The sequence below is a fragment of the Miniopterus natalensis genome, chromosome 1 (assembly GCF_054644295.1).
Source record: "Miniopterus natalensis isolate mMinNat1 chromosome 1, mMinNat1.hap1, whole genome shotgun sequence".
Classification (NCBI taxonomy): Eukaryota; Metazoa; Chordata; class Mammalia; order Chiroptera; family Miniopteridae; genus Miniopterus; species Miniopterus natalensis.
Window position 1 is genome coordinate 198160949 of NC_142081.1, and position 16899 is coordinate 198177847.

The window sequence follows — 16899 nt, forward strand, 5'->3', positions numbered from 1 at the left end:
CCTCGGCCGCAGGGGGCTTGAGGTCAGCCGAGCTGGTCGCCGCAGGGGGCCTGGCTCTCTTGTGCTGTACAGCCAGTCCCTCTGAATCATGGCGCCTCTGGTTGCCCAGCCAGGTCCCCAGCCAGCCCTTCTGCACAGCTGGGTAACATTAAGGACTTGGCATCCCTCGCAGTGTGCATCAGTCCTCTGGGCCTTTCCTTTGCTGTTGTTGTTGTCAGATGCTGATGGGAGTTTGGGAAGCAAGGGCGGAATGTGCTCATTCTAGGCCAGGTTGAAACTGGGCTACAGGGCGGGGCTGGCCGGAGGTGAGCGCCTCCAGGCCTTCGCCTCCATCTCTAGGTGGCAGCTCTGGGTGGCCAGTTCCAAGCCCTGGGTGCTTTGCTAGGCTTCTCCAAGTGCCAGTTTTCCCGTCTATAAAAAGGAGGGTAACTGTGGGACCTACGCCCCAGACCCAGGAGTATTAAGTGGGAGTGCGCATGGGAAGTGCCTGGAACAAGCACAGAGGATGTGCCCTGTCAAACCCCCTTGGTGCCTCAGTCTCCCCATCTGCGCCCCTCCGTTTGCCCTCCGTCTGCCCTCCGCCTCTGCCACCCATTCACACTGGCCGCAGTTTGGAGACATCCAAGATCCTCATAAGGCCGCACGGAGGCCCTGCCACCCTCCCCAGCCTCTCTCCCACCACGCTTTCCCCGATGTTCCAGGCTCTAGGGCTCTGGGACATTCTGTGTTCCAGTGCTCTAGAGCTTTCTAGGCTCTGGAACAGACATGGGCACTTCCCACCAAGCACTCCTCTGTGCTTTTGCTTTCTCTGTTCCCTCCGCCTTCACTGTCCTTCCCCACCTTCCTCACCTGGCCGACTCTTCCCCTCTTGTGGCGGGAAGTAGTGGGATGAGACTGGGCCTCCCATCCACACCCAGGTGACATTCCTCAGCTCAAATCACCTCTCCTGAGAAGCCGTCCCTGACCTCGCCTGCCCCCAGGTGGACTTAGCCTCCTCGGTGTCCCTGGGAGATGCAGACAGACGCCTCCCACCAGGGCCCCCCTCTCGTTGCTGGGGGCCCTTCTCTGGTTTCTTCCCTGGCTGTGAGCTCCTTCACCCAGACATGAGCCTCATCTCTGCACCCCCCGGCAGGCCTGTAGGGCGCACCCTCGGACACATTTTGATAGACCGAATGGCGGACTGGCAGGCATGGGCGGACGCTGGCCTTCCAGCTAGGAGAGCAAAGCTTCCACAGCCATCCCCAGTGTTTGTCCCCACCCCCGACCCAGTCTGGCCGCACTTTCCATTTGAGGACCCCCAGACTTCTGAGAAGACCCAAATCAAGGCCTGCTCAGCCGCCAGCAGAGAACCTTGGTCCATAAAAGTCATTGAAGATGGCCTCCAGCCCCAATTATTATACAGACGGTCATGGTGTGAGACGAGAGAGATGGAATTGGAAAGTCTGCTGTGATACTTCCGCTGGTAAAAAAAAAAAATTAAAAAAAAATCCTCACCCAAGGATACGTTTATTAATTTTAGAGAGAAGGGGAGGGTGAGAGAGAGAGAAACATCAATGTGAGAGAGAAACTTCAACTGGTTGCCTCGTGCCCGACTGGGGACCGAACCACAGCCTTTCCGTTTACCAGACAACGTGCCAGCCTATGGAGCCACACGGGCCAGGGAGTTGATAGTCTTCACAGCTCCTCTCGAGTCCACATTGCGTGTGCGTTTGTAGGGAGGTGTGCGGGTGGGCGGCCGAGCGTGTGGAGGACATGGTGGGCGTGCTGGGGGGCATCTAAGATTCTTAAGGATCCATTTTTTAAAGCTACTCAAAGATACCTGGAAGGTTCGAGCTCTGGAAACCTGAACACTGAGGGCTGATTTGTCCAAATAGAAACTCTTCTCCCTAGAGGATCGCCCGGCCCCTGGGACCCTGTGCCTTCGAGCCAGGAGCCGAGTTGGCAGAGAGTAGGGACCCTGCCCTGCCAGCCTCTATTCTTCTCTCCTTTGTCTTCTGACTGCCCTAGCACCCTCCATTGAGGTTATTATTATTATTATTTAAATATATCTTTACTGATTTCAGAGGGAGGAGAAGGGACAGATAGAAACATCAATGATGAGAGTCACTGATTGGCCGCCTCCTGCATGCCCCCCGACTGCGGATCGAACCCACAACCCGGGCATGTGCCCTGACCGGGAATCGAACCTCAGTCTCCTGGATCCTAGGTTGACGCTCAATCGCTGAGCCACGCCGGCCGGGCGCCTCGAGGTTCTGATGGTCCCTGGGTGACCTCAGCAAAGTGACCCCGGGCTGCAGTTAATAGAGAAACTGTCCGTCTCTGCCACCCTCACAGGAATGCTGTGAAGATAACTAAACACCAGAAACTAGTTTTTTCTATTAAATGCAGAGTGGGGAGCAGGGAAAGGCAGAGGGCTGGGGGCCGGGGCCGGGGATCCGAGCCCTGGCTTTCTCTACTGCACACAGAGATGGGCCCGTGGGTGACTCACCCTTTCTGCACGCCCACTTTCCTGCTGATGTCGAGGGCCCTGCCAGCCCTGGCCCTTGAGAAGCCTGAAATCTCATTTCTTCTCGACGTAACAGCCCCTGTGGGGAAGCTCCATCAGATTCGGTGCAAGGTGCTTCTCAGAGGATGGAGCCACAGTGCTGGCTCGGGACCCACCAAGAGGCCAAGACCACCCCCCCCATGGGCCACAGCAGCTGGGACAGTGGCCCCCCATTTTCCCAGCATGCCGTGCAGCCTGACCTGGCCTGGCTTCGCTGGCAGCGGGGCCGTAGCCTTCGGACTTGGCCGGCTGAGGGAGGAGACGGGAGCGGGCCTGGTTCTCCGAGGCTGACTCACGCTGTGAAACCCGCTCAGCTCTGCTGCTCTTCCTGGGCGCGGCTCTGCTCCCGGTAGAAAGTCCTCCAGGGCCTGTTTCTCGCAGGAATGGGCTCTCCCACCACTGTCGCCTGGAGAGCTGAGGGGTCGGAGCCTCTGGCCGACCGTGACAAAGTCGGGGACTTACATCCCACATCCTAGCAATGCCAGCACTAAGCTGTGACAAGTCTCTCAGTCAATTCATGTTGCCTAAAAGGGGACGGTTAAGGAGGGCAGACCGCCCCGATGATATGCAGCGGAAAGAACGTGAGAAGGAGAGTCAGCTCCGCCACCACTCACCACCCCCGCAACCGAGGTGGCCCCCACACCTGGCTGCTCAGCCCTGAACAGGGACAGTGATAAAGTTGTCCAGTAATCAGGTTGGGCTCCCCCAAAAGACTCCAACACATAGATTTGACTCAAGTAATTTACTTGGGTGATGGCAGGAAGCTCGGGGAAGGAGAGGGGAGTGGAGGTGGGAAGAGAAGGGAGGTGGTAAAGGGGGTGACATGGGGAGACCTCCACTGCGGGTGATGGGGCTCGATCCCCCGGAGCCTCTGAGTGTGTGGAACACTCAGAGTTGCCCCATGGGAGTTGGGGAGCCTAGGGTTTCACACACCCACTGCGGGTTGCTCTTGGGGTGTTAAAGCCCCAGAATGTCCCACAGCATGGCCCTGTGACCAGAGAGCACCTCCAGGCAGAGATGCAGGAAGCCCTGGATATGTTGGGGACTCTGGGTGATGGCATGGGGCCAGGTGCCGACAGTGACTTCTCCGCCACCTCTTAGGCTATATGAAGGTGACGTGTGGTTGTGGAGGAAAAACCAGAACCTTCTCTTTGTGGCCATGGGCTTCCAGGGAGGCTGCCTCCAGCCCGGCTGCAGGGCTGGGACCTTGATTGGTATGAGTCCCGGCATCCAGGGCCTCTTGCCGGTGACTGTTTTAGACACAAATCTGGGATGTCTTTCTGGGCCATGAGACACAATGGGGAGTGGGCTCGGGGCTAAGAAAGACCCAGGAAGAAAGAGGGTCTCCTGCAAGCCCCTGCAGGTTCCTGAGCCTGGAGTCCCTCCTGGGCCGTGGCCACCACCTCATCATGGTTCAGGTGGCCTCAGCTGGGGCAGGGACCACGTTCCAGAAACTTCTAGAAGATGGTTCCAGCCTGATGGCTCCACACTGAAACTTCCTTCTTGGGGGGAGGGCGGACCAGCACAGGTTTTGCTCCAAAATAAGCTTCCTACGCGATCAACGTGCATGTATTTCCTCCGTTAAGAAAAAAATAGAGGAATGCTCTGGCGTTTTCCCTCCAGAGCGGCCCTTGGTCTCCACAAATGGATCACATTTGCAATCAACGTGCGTGTTTCCCATTCTAAAGGTCTGGAGAGCAGGGCCTAGGAAGGAGGCAGGCGGCCGTTGGAGACACTAGGGGAGGGTTGGAGAAGTGTCCGCATTCCTGCAAATTCACACCTCTCTGAGACAGGCTCAGGGCTGCACTTAGCATGTCCCGAGGACTTCCAGCTCCTTCTGGGAGCTGAGAGGCCAGATGAAATCATTGGGTTATGAAGCAATTTTACTTGGAATGAACAGGCGAATTCTTTTTCCTTTGACAAAGAAACGCCAGCCTGTATTGGCCTTCTTTTCCTTGGTAATTAATTTTGGGAAGGACTTTTGAATACAGTTAAGATGAGGTTGGACAAGGTCGTCCTTGGGTTGTCTTGGAGCTGCAAGGCCAGCAATGGCCAGAACCAAGAAGGAGCTGGAGGGCGGTGGGGCTTGTAACGGACGTGGGCCTCTGCTGGCTGGAGGGATGGGGACTCAGGCTGGGATGTGGGCCACGCCTGAGGCCCCGAGCCTTCCCTGAGCCCTTCCTGGAGAGACAATGCATCGGGGAGAAAGCCTTCCCTTTGGCTGCTTTCCAATGGGCCCATGGAGCTACACACACTGTCTTGGTAAACTCAGGCATGGCCGCGGTAAAACAGGAGCCCGGGAGGGGAGAGGGCAGGCTGTTAAGCACTATGACAGCCACTCTGCACAAGGCAGCTTTCTTGACCCCGTGGCTTTCCCGCAAGGCAGACGTTATTGTTTGCATTTTATATGCGAGAAAGTTGAGGTGCACAGGAGTTGTTAACTTCCCCAGGATCACCTGTCTGGCAGGAGGGTGACCAGCTGTCCTGGTTTGCCCCAGGTGGTCCTGGTTTTAGCATTAAGATTTCCACATCCCTGGAAACCTTCAGTGCTGGGCCAACCAGGCCAACTGGTCACCCTAGAGGCGTCAGAGCCAAGACTAAAGCCAAGTCCGCCTGGCCCACAAAGCTGTTGCTCTCCCATCCACACCACGGCCACTGCTGGCTTCCAGCCTGTGGGGTCCTCACCTGCAAGGTGGAGCCCTTATTCCATTTGAACCCAGGTAAGGCCTCCTCTCCAGGAGCACCTTGCTGTTTATACACAATGGCGGAAGGTTCCAGAATGCCATCAGCCCCGAGCTGCTGCGGGCGGGAGGCCTGCCTCCCGGTTGCACTTTCCCGGGGACGGCATCGTGGGCACCCTTGCCTGCCCCGGAGCCCTGGCCTGACGGAGGGCAGGTGGCGTGAAAGCTCCTGGGACCAGGAGACAGAGATGCCACATGGGTTTGCTTTCATTTCAACAGCAGCACAAACGTTCAGTAATTGGCAGCCAGAAATACAGATGCAGAACAAGGACCCGTTTTAAAAGAACTGCAAACATGTCAGTACAATGTGGTAACTTTTCCCATTAGAATCAACTGCTGTCCCTTGTTGTGTGACATGATCTAGCTCTGATGTTCTTCCAGAGCCGGCTGAGCTGAGATCGCTCCCAGGCTCTCTCCCTGTGCCGGGCGGTGTGCGTGTGCGTGTGCGTGTGTGCATGTGTGTGTGTGCCCGCGCGTGCGCACATCCCCGTGAACACAGTCACAGAGGTTTTTCAAGCTGTCTTTCCTTTACTGAAGGAAGCTGTTTTGAATTTATGAGCAACTGCCGTGGAAAACTTGCTCTTTCACTGTGGCTGGCATGAAGCAGCACATTTAGCTGCTTGTCCTAATTACTCGAAGATTTGTTTCTCTGTTTCGCTACCACCCGGCATCTCTCTCCCCAGCCCCGCTGCTTCCAGGGCCCCGCATCCTCTTGCTTGCAGCTGGAACGGAGCCCGAGCGGGATGACATGCGAGCTGAGCCTAGTCTGAGTGATTTCTGAGTCCGCTGTTGGCAGGCCGCTGGTGTAGTCTGAGAGCCACTCTCCTCTCTCCCTGTGGCAATAGAAGCCTGACGTTCTGGCTGAGCACGTGGCCTCCCCTACCGTGAGGACGACATTTCTCAGCAGTCCTTGCAGCCAGCTGTGGCTCTCTGATGAAGTTTTGCCCGAAATATGTGAGTGGGGCTTGCTCAAGCTCTGGGCTGTGCTTGTACTGGAGAGTTGTACCCTCTTCAGCGGTTCCTTCCCTTCCCGCTGGTCGGAATACAAATGCAGTTCTGCTCGGCGCTGCGGGAACATTTGTCCACTCGCTTAACCGACGTCATCAAATGAACAAGGAAGGGACACTCTGCGAGGGACAACCTGCAGAGGTAAGAGACAACAGAAATAGACCTACAAAGGTGTCAGACACTGGACCGATCAGAGGCAGGCTATAAAACAACACCATGGAGATGACAGAACAGGAGCCAGGAGAAGCGTGGGTCCCTGAACCACAGCTGAGGGAGAGACGCGGGTTTCTCGGGCCTCTGCTGCAGTCCCTGAGTCCACGATCACACACGGCCTTTCAGCAGCAGCTGTGTCCACGCACGGCTCATCGCATTCCAATATTTTGAAATATGTTTTTATTGATCTTAGACAGAGGAAGGGACAGGGAGAGAGAGAAACGTCAATGAGAGAGAAACATGGATCAGCAGCCTCTTGCACGCCCCGACGGGGGATCGAGCCCACAACCTGGGCATGTGTCCTGACCAGGAATTGAACCCGTAACCTCTCGGTGCACAGGGTGACGCCCAACCAACTGAGCCACACTGGCCAGGACCACTGTTTCCCAATATTAGTACACACCGGCATACCAGCGAGCACGGATGTTGCCATGGAATAGCTTAAGCTGACACCAAACGCAATCTTCACATCTAAGGGTTGTTGTTGTTTTTCATCAGAACTTTAATCAGAATCTAGCCAACTCTTAAACGAGGGCAATGGGGAGGCAATGGCAAGGGTCTGGTGATGGGGATCTAGACTTGGTTGGAGGTGGCAGGAAAGAGAGGGAGATGATGATGCCGAAGATGGTAAAGGCACCCAACCTTTACCGAGCTGTAACTACCCACCAGATGCTGTTCTACCCCCTTCACACTAACAGTCCTGTGTGCCAGGCACTCTTACAACCCCCATTTTACAGATGAGGAAACCGAGGCTCTCTGTGCCCAGTCACGTGGTCATCCTACGGTTCCTCGCTCATGCCACGCTTCCTCCTGTGACCATGGCTTCCCACATGCTGTTCCCTCTATCCGGAATTCCCTCTCAACCCCGGCTGCCAGACACTCAAACAAAACAAATAAACAAAAATAAGAGGTGCGTGCAGTTGAATTTGAATATCACATAAACAATAAAAAGAATGTCTCTTACAGCATGTTCCAGGGACTTAGGACATTCTTCTGCTGAACACTACTGGGCGTTCTGTGTTTCATCTGGCAACTCCATTTCCACTCCTGCCTCCTTCCCTTCCCTGGTACGTCCTGCTTGTCCTCCCGGTCTCAGCTCCTGCGCAGGCTCCTTAGGGAGACCTTGGCTGACTCCCAGCCCAGACTGGGCCCCTTTGTTATAGCTTCTCCCAGCTATAACTGTGCTCCTTGCCCTCCAAGCTTTGATCTCCATTTGGCCATCTGATGAACCCCTTTCTGCTCAGGTAGGCCGTGGGTACCTTGATGGCAGGGTTCACACCTGCGTTTGCCCTCACTGTGTGTCTTCTCCCACCCCAGCTCTGCGTCTGGCACATAGTAGGTGCACAGTAAATAGTTGTGGAATGAAACAAAGGGTGGTTGAGTAACTCAGCCAAGGCATTCTCCTTAGCAAATAGGAGAATTAGGACTCAAATCTAAGGAGCAAAGGGAAGAGACGTTAGAATGGAAAACGTAGGCTCCTTCGCATGGCCTCTGAGGTCCCTGCAGCCTCCGCTTGTGGAAGGCAGCTCAGTGGGTCAGGCAGGGCTCTGGAGCAGGACTGCCTGAGACTGAGTCCAGGTCAACTACTGATTCTGGGTCTCGACTTCTCTATCTGTAAAATTTTGAAAGAAAAGTACCCCTCTCATAGGATTGTTATAAGGATTAAATGAATCAGTTCCTCTGGCACCTTAGAACATGGCCTGGCACATGATAAGGGCTCAGTTATGTCATCTTCGCTTAGTCCACTATATTCCAGCCACACCCACTGCACTCGTTCCTGCCTCAGGGCCTTTGCATGTGCGGTTTCCTCTGCTTTCAAAGCCCTTCTCTTGCTTTCATTGCCTGGTCAGTTCCTTCTCATTCTTTGGATCTCAACTCCTTTCTGAGAAGGGCCCTCTCTCCACCGTCCCATAGATGTTTTGTATTCATGCCCCATTCCGTCCTGTCCTGACCACAATATGTGATGAATGTGTGTTTGGTATGTATTTGTTGAGGGTCTGTTTTCTTCCACTAGATTGTAAGTTCCACGAGAGTGGGGACTGCTTCTAGCTTGCTCCGTATGAGATCCACAGTGCCAGTCATACTGTAGGTGCTCAAGGCAGTGTTTGGCGAAGACAAAACCAGCAGGACCTGGTAGAGGGTAAGAGGGATGTGAGAGAGAACAGCTTGGCCTTTAACGGAATCAGGGAGCCGCTCAGTAGGTGTTTAGTGAGTGTTCTGCCCGTGTTCTATTTCTTTCCATCAGTTAATCACACACACTCGTGCATGAAAACCTCTCATGGGCCAAATAGCACAGATGAAAGCTCTTATGCCCTTGAAAGCTATTTCCTCCCGCAGTGGCTGCCGTGAGAGTTCTGTGCGCGTCTCAGGGGGGGATGAAAATGAGAGATTGCTGCCAGGAGCTGCCAGTTGAGAAATACACACAATATAGCCTAATTCTTAAAAATTCCACAAGGTACTCTCCTGGCCCATTTCACAGATGTGTTCACTGGTCTTAAAAGGAGCCAGTGATTTACCCGGAGAGGTAGGAAGTAGCAGGGCTGTGGGATTTGAACCCTTGTCTGCCTGGCTCTAAAGACCCGCGTCCTTGCCATCTGCCCAACAGCCCCCGAAGAGCTGGACCTCGATGCGACTGGTCTGGCTGCCGGTCGGCACGAAGCACAGGAGTGTGAGGGCCGGGGCCTGTGCTTCAGGTCCCACGAGGGGGCCGCAGGTTCCAGGTGAGCGTGTCAGCAGAGCTGTGTGCATCAGGAAGTGGAGTCAACACAGCGGAGGTCGCTCTGTGCAGCGTTTCCACGGTTCTGATAAAAACGACCTGTACACACGCAGACGCGTGCACACGCACACACACGCACCCAGAGCAACTGCTTGTCAAGGCCGTGAGGACGTGAAGATCAGCCAAGGGTAAGATGTGCCTGGGCCCCCCCAGGTGTCTGCCTGGACACCATCCTGGAGGTTAAGGGGCCCGTCTGGTCCCTGAACCCCAGGGTCCCTGGCAATACAAGAGCCAGCCCTCCCCAGTGCCTGCCATGCCAAGGCGGTAACATTTCCCTGTGGTTTCCTGGGCGTGTGTCCGCCTTTTGCAATTCCTTTTACCGAATGAATGAATGAATGAATGAATGAATGAATGGATTGATCAGTGGATCAGAAGACGAAACAATGGGGGAAGGAGTAGCGTGCTAGAGTAACGGCCGCTGAGCTTACCCCCCGCCGCACGCTCCGTCTCGGGTCACAGACCAGTGAGGTAGGACTGGAAGGGAGACGGGGTTACCCCGTCTTGCGTTTCCTTCTGGGTCATTAGTTTCAGCGCAAGTGCCTGGCTGATACCGGGGAGTGATGAGAGTGAGAAGGGTGTGAGAGGGATGCTCGCCCCTTCTTTTTCAGAGTGTCGTTGCCTTCTTTCTGCATCTGACGCAGGTTCTGTTTGTCACAGAAAGTGGGGCCTCTGGGGGGCTGTCAGAGCCCCTGCTCCTTGCTTCGGGTCTTGCTGAGCTCACTCTCTGCACCCTGAGTCCATAGGACTTCTGTGCTCGTGGGGCCCCGCGAACGCTGGGTGTGGACACAGGGCCAGGAACCCCACACACGCGTGTTGTATGCGTCTCCTCTGCCCGTGAGCACGCTCTGCCACCCCATTGCCTTTCATTCACAAACACAATTCAAAGACCAAAGCATTAAAAATTTCAAGATGACAGCAGAGCGTGAAACCAAGCATGGGGCCCTCTGCGTGTGGAGCCCGCGCAAACCAAACAGCGCCCATGCCCGTGAACCTGGCTCCGTTCCCACGGCCTTGGGGAACTTTGGCTGCTGAGTGAAAATCTTCCCTAAGGTGATTGTATTTGATTCAGCATCGATTTGCCAAATGGAAGACTCCCAGGCGGAGAAAGGGGTCAAGACAGGGAGGCCGAACAGAGGCAGGAGGCACTGCAGGATGGGAATTGTGGTCAAACTGGCAGGGCTCAGGGGTCCTGTGCCAGGGAGGGAGGGAGATGATGAGGCTGGATGGGGAGCTGGAACCAGGCTGGAAAGGTCTTTGTTTCCAAACAAAGGAAACTGGACCTCTACCCACTGGCAACGGGAAACCCCTGAAGACACCTAGGCCTTGGGTTTAGAAAGGAGGCTCTGCTGCAGGGGAGGCCGGATCAGAGGGGAGCAGGAATGTCAAGGCCAGAGGTGCTGGGTCGGCGCCTGGGTGGGGCTGCAGGGCTGGGAGGAGAGGCCCACCCGGGGGCGAGCTCAGAGGCCCAACAGATAGGGCTCGGTGAGCGGATGCAGGTGGGGCAGACAGGTGGAAGCGGAGGGTTTCTCAGGTGGGCAGCTGGGTTCTCTAACTTCTAAACCTGGACGGCTTAGCAATACCCAGATCTGCAGACCTCTGGAGAGCCCCCTGGGGAGCCGCTGCCAGCAAACTCTTCCATTTCCTCTTCTCTCTTGCTCAGGACCAGAGCATCGGGGCACAGAAAGGAAAACAGCACAGAGCAGGTTGTTTTTCAGAAAGCCCATGGGGCACCTAAAAAATACAATGTTTCCAGGCTTTGTTTATTTACAGGGAAGAGACCCTGTGGGTCTGGGGTCTGGACAGAGCCCACCCCCGCTTGCCGCTGTGCACACGCCGGGGCAGGAATCACAGCAGCCCCAGTGTTGGAGCCCCCGGCTCGCGGGGGTTGGCACGAGCGCGCTGGGATTTCGGGTCCCTCCTGAGTGGTGTGTGGTTCTCTGGAATTCCAGGGACAGGACCTACAGCTTGTGGTTTCTACGCGCAGCTATTTCCAGAGGGGGCTGGAAAGGCGAGTCTATCAACAGAGACTTGTGGTCGTTACTGTTCTTGAGTTATTGGGCCATAAGGGTCCTTCATACTTTCTGCTCGCACCATAAATTCCCTTACGTGGCCCGGCCAGGGTGGCTCAATGGTTGAGCATCGACCTAGGAACCAGGAGGTCATGGTTCCATTCCCGGTCAGGGCACACGCCCGGGTTTCGGGCTCGATCCTGTGAGAAGGAGATAAGCTTTTCCGTGAAAGGGATTAGAACAGGCCAAGCTGAATAGGCGCCCCGCTCAGCACCCTCCATGTCAGTATGTGCAGGCACCTGTCCATCCCAAAGGTGCGCCCCGCGCGTTGTCCACGTTGGGCTGCGGGTTTAGGCCGTGAAGCCCCCCCAGCCAGCCGGGCCTGGCGCCGCGGCGCTCGCGTGAGGGGTGAAAGCCGAGCGGGCTCCCGTGCTGGGCCCGCCTGCCTGCCTGATTCGGGTAGCCCCGCACCCTCTGCAGAAGGAAGGTTTGCCTCGCCCAGTTACTCTCCATTCCCTGTGTCTTTATTTGGGGCACAGTTGAAACCTATTCCCAACAATCCCCAGTTGGGGGCGTGCAGGAGGCAGCCAGTCAATGACTCTTATCATTGATGTTTCTCTCTCTCCCTCCCTCCCCCTTCCTCTCTCTGAAATTAAAAAAAAAATAAAAAATTGAATTCCCTTATGTTATCTGATCTTCCCCACACGCCTATGGGGGAGCCTGGGCCCCTCAAAGAAATGAGAAAAAAGAGGCTCCTGGAGGGTAGGGACTTGCCTAAGGCCATACAGCTGGGAAACACTAGAACTTTCTCCCAGTGCTTCTTGGTCCAAGTTCCCATTAGATCAGGGCTTCGTTTTCCCACAGAAATATGCCTGTGAAAGAGAGGTCATCTCGGGGGCTCTGGGAGAGAAGTTGACAGCGGTCCCTTCCTATAAGGAAAGTGTAATTTAAGTCTGATATCGTCTCTTAATTCATGCAAACCTTGTATCTCGCAGTGTATCATAACCAAGTGTGTTTTTTAACACAGACATAAGGACTCGTCCAGTGAGACAGACGCTCTGAGAAGGCGCGCAGCATTCATCCTGCCTTCGCCACTGGGTAGGCCCTCAGGTGCTTCACTGCGCGTGGAGGTGAGCTGCTTCCCAAGGTAGCCGCCCCTGTGGCCAGGCCGGGGCTGGGATGACGGACGAGCTACCCACACTAACGCTGTGTAACAGGCAAGCCTGGGGTCTCGGTGGCTCACAGCAACGGGCATTTATTTAGCTCACCGGTCAGCTGGGCTTGGTCACACATCTGCTGGCCTGTCGATCTCAGCTCGCGTGTCTCGTCTGTATAACAGGAGCATCGTTCCATTTCCCAGAGGGATGTCAGCAGGAAGAAGTAAGTGACCTTATGGGAAAGCACGTCATGGGGAAGCAGGGCCTTCAGGTGTCCTGACCATTCCTCCATTTAATCCATCGCCTGAGTTGCTATACTTAGCGCCAAATAACTTTTAACTTTAAAAATAATCGAACCAGGCTACTGAAGGTTTTAGAACAGCGACAGCAATACAAAAAATGAAACTACCAACCGCCACAGCATCGATGATAAAATCACCACAGCAACTGGTCTGTGTCCACGACCGCCTTGCCTGGTACCTCCAACCCTGAGACGTAGCATTTGCTCTAGTGAGCATCTCCTGAATGAATGAACTAATCAACAACCACAATCATGCATTTAAAAAAACATGGCTCTGCCCTAGCTGGTTTGGCTCAGTGGTTAGAGCGTCGGCCCACGGACTGAAGGGTCCCGGGTTCGATTCCAGCCAAGGGCATGTACCTGGGTTGCAGGCTTGATCCCGGGGCCTGGGTCGGTGCTCGAGCAGGAGGCAGGCAATCGATGCGTCTCTCTTACATTGATGTTTCTCTCTCTCTCTCTCTCTCTCCCTCTCTCTCTCTCCCCTTTCCACTCTGTCTAAAAAGCAATGGAAAAAGTATCCTCCGGTGAGGGTTTAAAAAAAAAAAATTGCTCTGGTTCTAAAATTAGTTTCCAATGATGAACTCTAGAAAAACATTCAGGCGAGGGAGCCCCTGGAAACCAGTTTCAGCTGCTTTGAGGAGGAAAGAGGCATCTCCACAGATGCATTGTAGCACCTGCTGGAGCACACAGAGCCACACTAAGCATTTGTCTTTTCTCTCGAGCCAAGGAAAACAATTCCTGGAGCCAAATACCCTTATCTTTTTTCTCTGTAGCCCAGGCAAGCACCTCAGCCTGGACTTCCTTAGGAAAGACAAATTTGCATTTTATTGAGGACCACAGAGCTGTAAGTCATCCCCACGTATGTCAGTCCCCAGGCGTCACTGGCAGAGGGAGGCCCTAGTGCCTGCGATGTGTAGGCGGGCTCTGAGCTCAGAGAGCACATGGGGTTTGAATTCAGGGACTAGCTTAGGCTGGTTCCAGCTTGTTCTAGCTGACATTAGCATTAAATACTTGCTACTTGATAGCTCTATCAACTAACAGGTTGGAAGAGCTACGATTGAGGTAATAGTAACTCGGCATAAAGTTCCAATGTGGGACAAATGGATGTAATACCTGTCCCTACCCCAGCACTTAGGACGGTGACCTGCACCCAGAAGGGCTCAGTGAAGGGTGGCAGTGACGATGATGCTATCAGGAAGAGATTTCTGGAACAGAATTCTTTTTCTTTGGAGACCAGGACTTTAAATTAGGCCAAACATATGCAGAAATTTCTAGGATTCTCCTGGGTTTGAAAACACGGTGTAGTCCAAATGCCTTGTTTTCCAGATGAAAAACCTAGATCCAGAAATGTGAGTGACTTTTTAGGGTCACCCGGCCAGTCAGGGGCAGAGTTTGGGTTTGCCAGATAGGTCTCTCTTCCCTCTCCCACTGGCTCACACACACTCAGCTGAGCTGGGGCAGGACTGGGGGTGGGTGCGAGTACTGGCCGCTTCTTACAGGGAGCCTTCAGACCACAAACAGTGCCCATGATCGCTGTCTGCCTTTCAGAGGAGTGTTGAGAGACTGGGGAAGGCTGAGGGCCTCATGCCCCGGAGGCCACGAGAGTCCGTGAACGCTTATCACGTTGGAACGCCAGCCCTTCCAGCCATCCACGCGAGCGGCTGTCCGTGGGACGGATCGCCCTCCCCCGGGATCCTCAGTGAAAGCACAGGGCGGCCGAGGAGAGGCCCCGGTGAGAGCCGTGGCACAGTGGGCAGCCGAGCTGTCAACGCAGGGAACGGATTCGCCACGGCCGCGGGCGCGAGGGAAGCAGCGCGGCGGGGACGGCAGCTGTGGGCGGCTCGGCGAGACTCGCGCCTCGCCCGTGGCTGGGGCCGTCAGATGGTCCAGATGGCTGCCCCTCTGCCTCTTGGAGCGAAGGGCTGTCGCGAGCCGATGGTGCCTAATGACCGGCTCTGCCTCCTGCGAGGGGGGCTCCGGGCCGGAGCGCTGCGGCCTCCCCACTCACTGCCCCGGGGCCGCGGCAAACCGCCTCCTCTCTGTGCCTCAGTTCCCTCCTCTTTTAAAAGAAATTTTTAAAAATATGTTTTTATTGGCTTTTAGAGAGAGAGAGGAAGGGGGAAAGAGAAACATCGGTGAGCGAGAGCCAGCCATTGGCTGCCTCCCGCACGCCCCCTACTGGGGACTGAGCACGAAACCAGGACATGTGCCCCGGCTGGGAATCGAACCCGCAACCCTCCCGGTGCAGGGGTGGAGGGGGGGGTGCTCAACCAACTGAGCCACACGGGCCAGGGCTCAGTCTCCTCCTCTTAAAAATGAGGGCAATAATAGAGACTGAATTTAACTCACTGTTGATCAGCTCGTCCGTGTATATTAGCGGAGCTTCAAGTCCACTATTTAACTCGTAGTTAAATAACTCATCCCCCCATTTAACGGAGATTAAATCACATATCTTAGAATTTGGAAGGATGCAAACAGGAGGCGCGCAGCCAAGTGTGGCTGATGTTTTCACCACTTCTGGCCTTGTACCTTCCGACTTGGAGCCAACGGAAGGGGCCCTGGCTACTTCGGCTCTCCCCAGGGGCATCAGCGCGGGTTTGCCGGACGAGCACCCCTGTTTTCTCCCCGAAGTTCACGTCTGTCGCTGACGGACACCTGCTGTAGGCCGGCATTGTGCTGGGCTCTGGCACACAGCACCCCTCTTACTGAAGAAGCCCGGTGACTGGAAAGGTTACCCTCAGTGATTGTCGTTGCAAGTTGATTAAGTTTTTATTGTAAAACCATAAACCGCCGTCGCCGCTTCCTGTCCATAAGGAGAGGTGTCCCCAGAAGGGGCGCTTTGCCGCTGCACTGGGCCAGCCCTGCCGGCCTGGGCTCCTTCGCATGCGAACGAGGCCCGGTGCGCACAGGGAGGCGGCCCGCGGCGCCCCCAGGCCCGGAGCGCAGCGCCAGGCGCTGAGAACGCGGGCTGGCACACAGGCTGCCCGGGTTCGAATCCCACCTCGCCGGCGTAACCTCCGGCAGGGGCGCTTAACCTCTGTGCTTAATGTCCTCGCCTCAAACAAGGGGCAGAAATGCGACCTGCCGCTTACACTTCCTTTTCCCCCTGTGGAAATTCAGTGAGGTGAGTAGTACATGCCCTATGCTTATGAGTGTCTGGCATACACTAATTAATGTTAATATAATATTATGTTAATACATAATATTATAATTATATATTATATAAATACATATTATAATATATTAATAATTATATAATATATAACATATCGATACTTAATATTATTATATCATTATATTAATATGCTATTATATAATTATATAAGATAATTATATAATTACATAGTTATACAGTACTTAATATTATGTTATATATAATGTACTGTATAATTATTAACATATAATATATTGTATAATTATTATATATTATGTAATATAAATATATTATAATCAGTATTATAATACAACATTAACAATATAATATTAACACTACTGATATAATAATAGGACTGTTGCTTCTACGGTTATTGGTAAGCAGTCCCTCCCTGTGGGTTATTGTTATTATTATTAGAGGGACTTGAATGTGTCAATAGGTCAAAAGGGCTGTAAGAAATAGTAAAATAATTAAAATCACTGTGATTTCATCACACAGACACACTTAAAATATTCAGCTTTATACTTTGCTTCTGATCATCGCTTATATGGGAATGCAGGCATGTGGTCACACATGTTATTATTATGGCCATGGGCTGTCTGGGAACACCTCCCGTGCGCCTGCAGTTCCATCTGGTACGTCCCATGGGTGACAGCGTCTCCCCCAGTCCTGTGAGGCAGGCGGTACCAAGGTCCAAGGGCCACTTGGCAGAGCACAGCCTGGGCAGGAGGCGGGCGGAGGCTGGGGCCCAGTCAGCTCTGTGTGACCCCTGCTTTGGGGCGACTTCCTTGGGATCAGTTTCCAGGATAAGTGACTTCTCGCTCTCAGAGTCCATCTTCTAACCTCTGTGCTTCCTCTCAGGGCGCTGAGGACGTTATAATTCCCCCAAACCCCAACATCTGGATTGAATTAATGAGCCAAACAAAGCACCAAAGCAAGGCGTTGATCCTGCCCCCCGGCTCCCGCCAGCTAGGCGGCCTCAGGCTCCTTGTTAC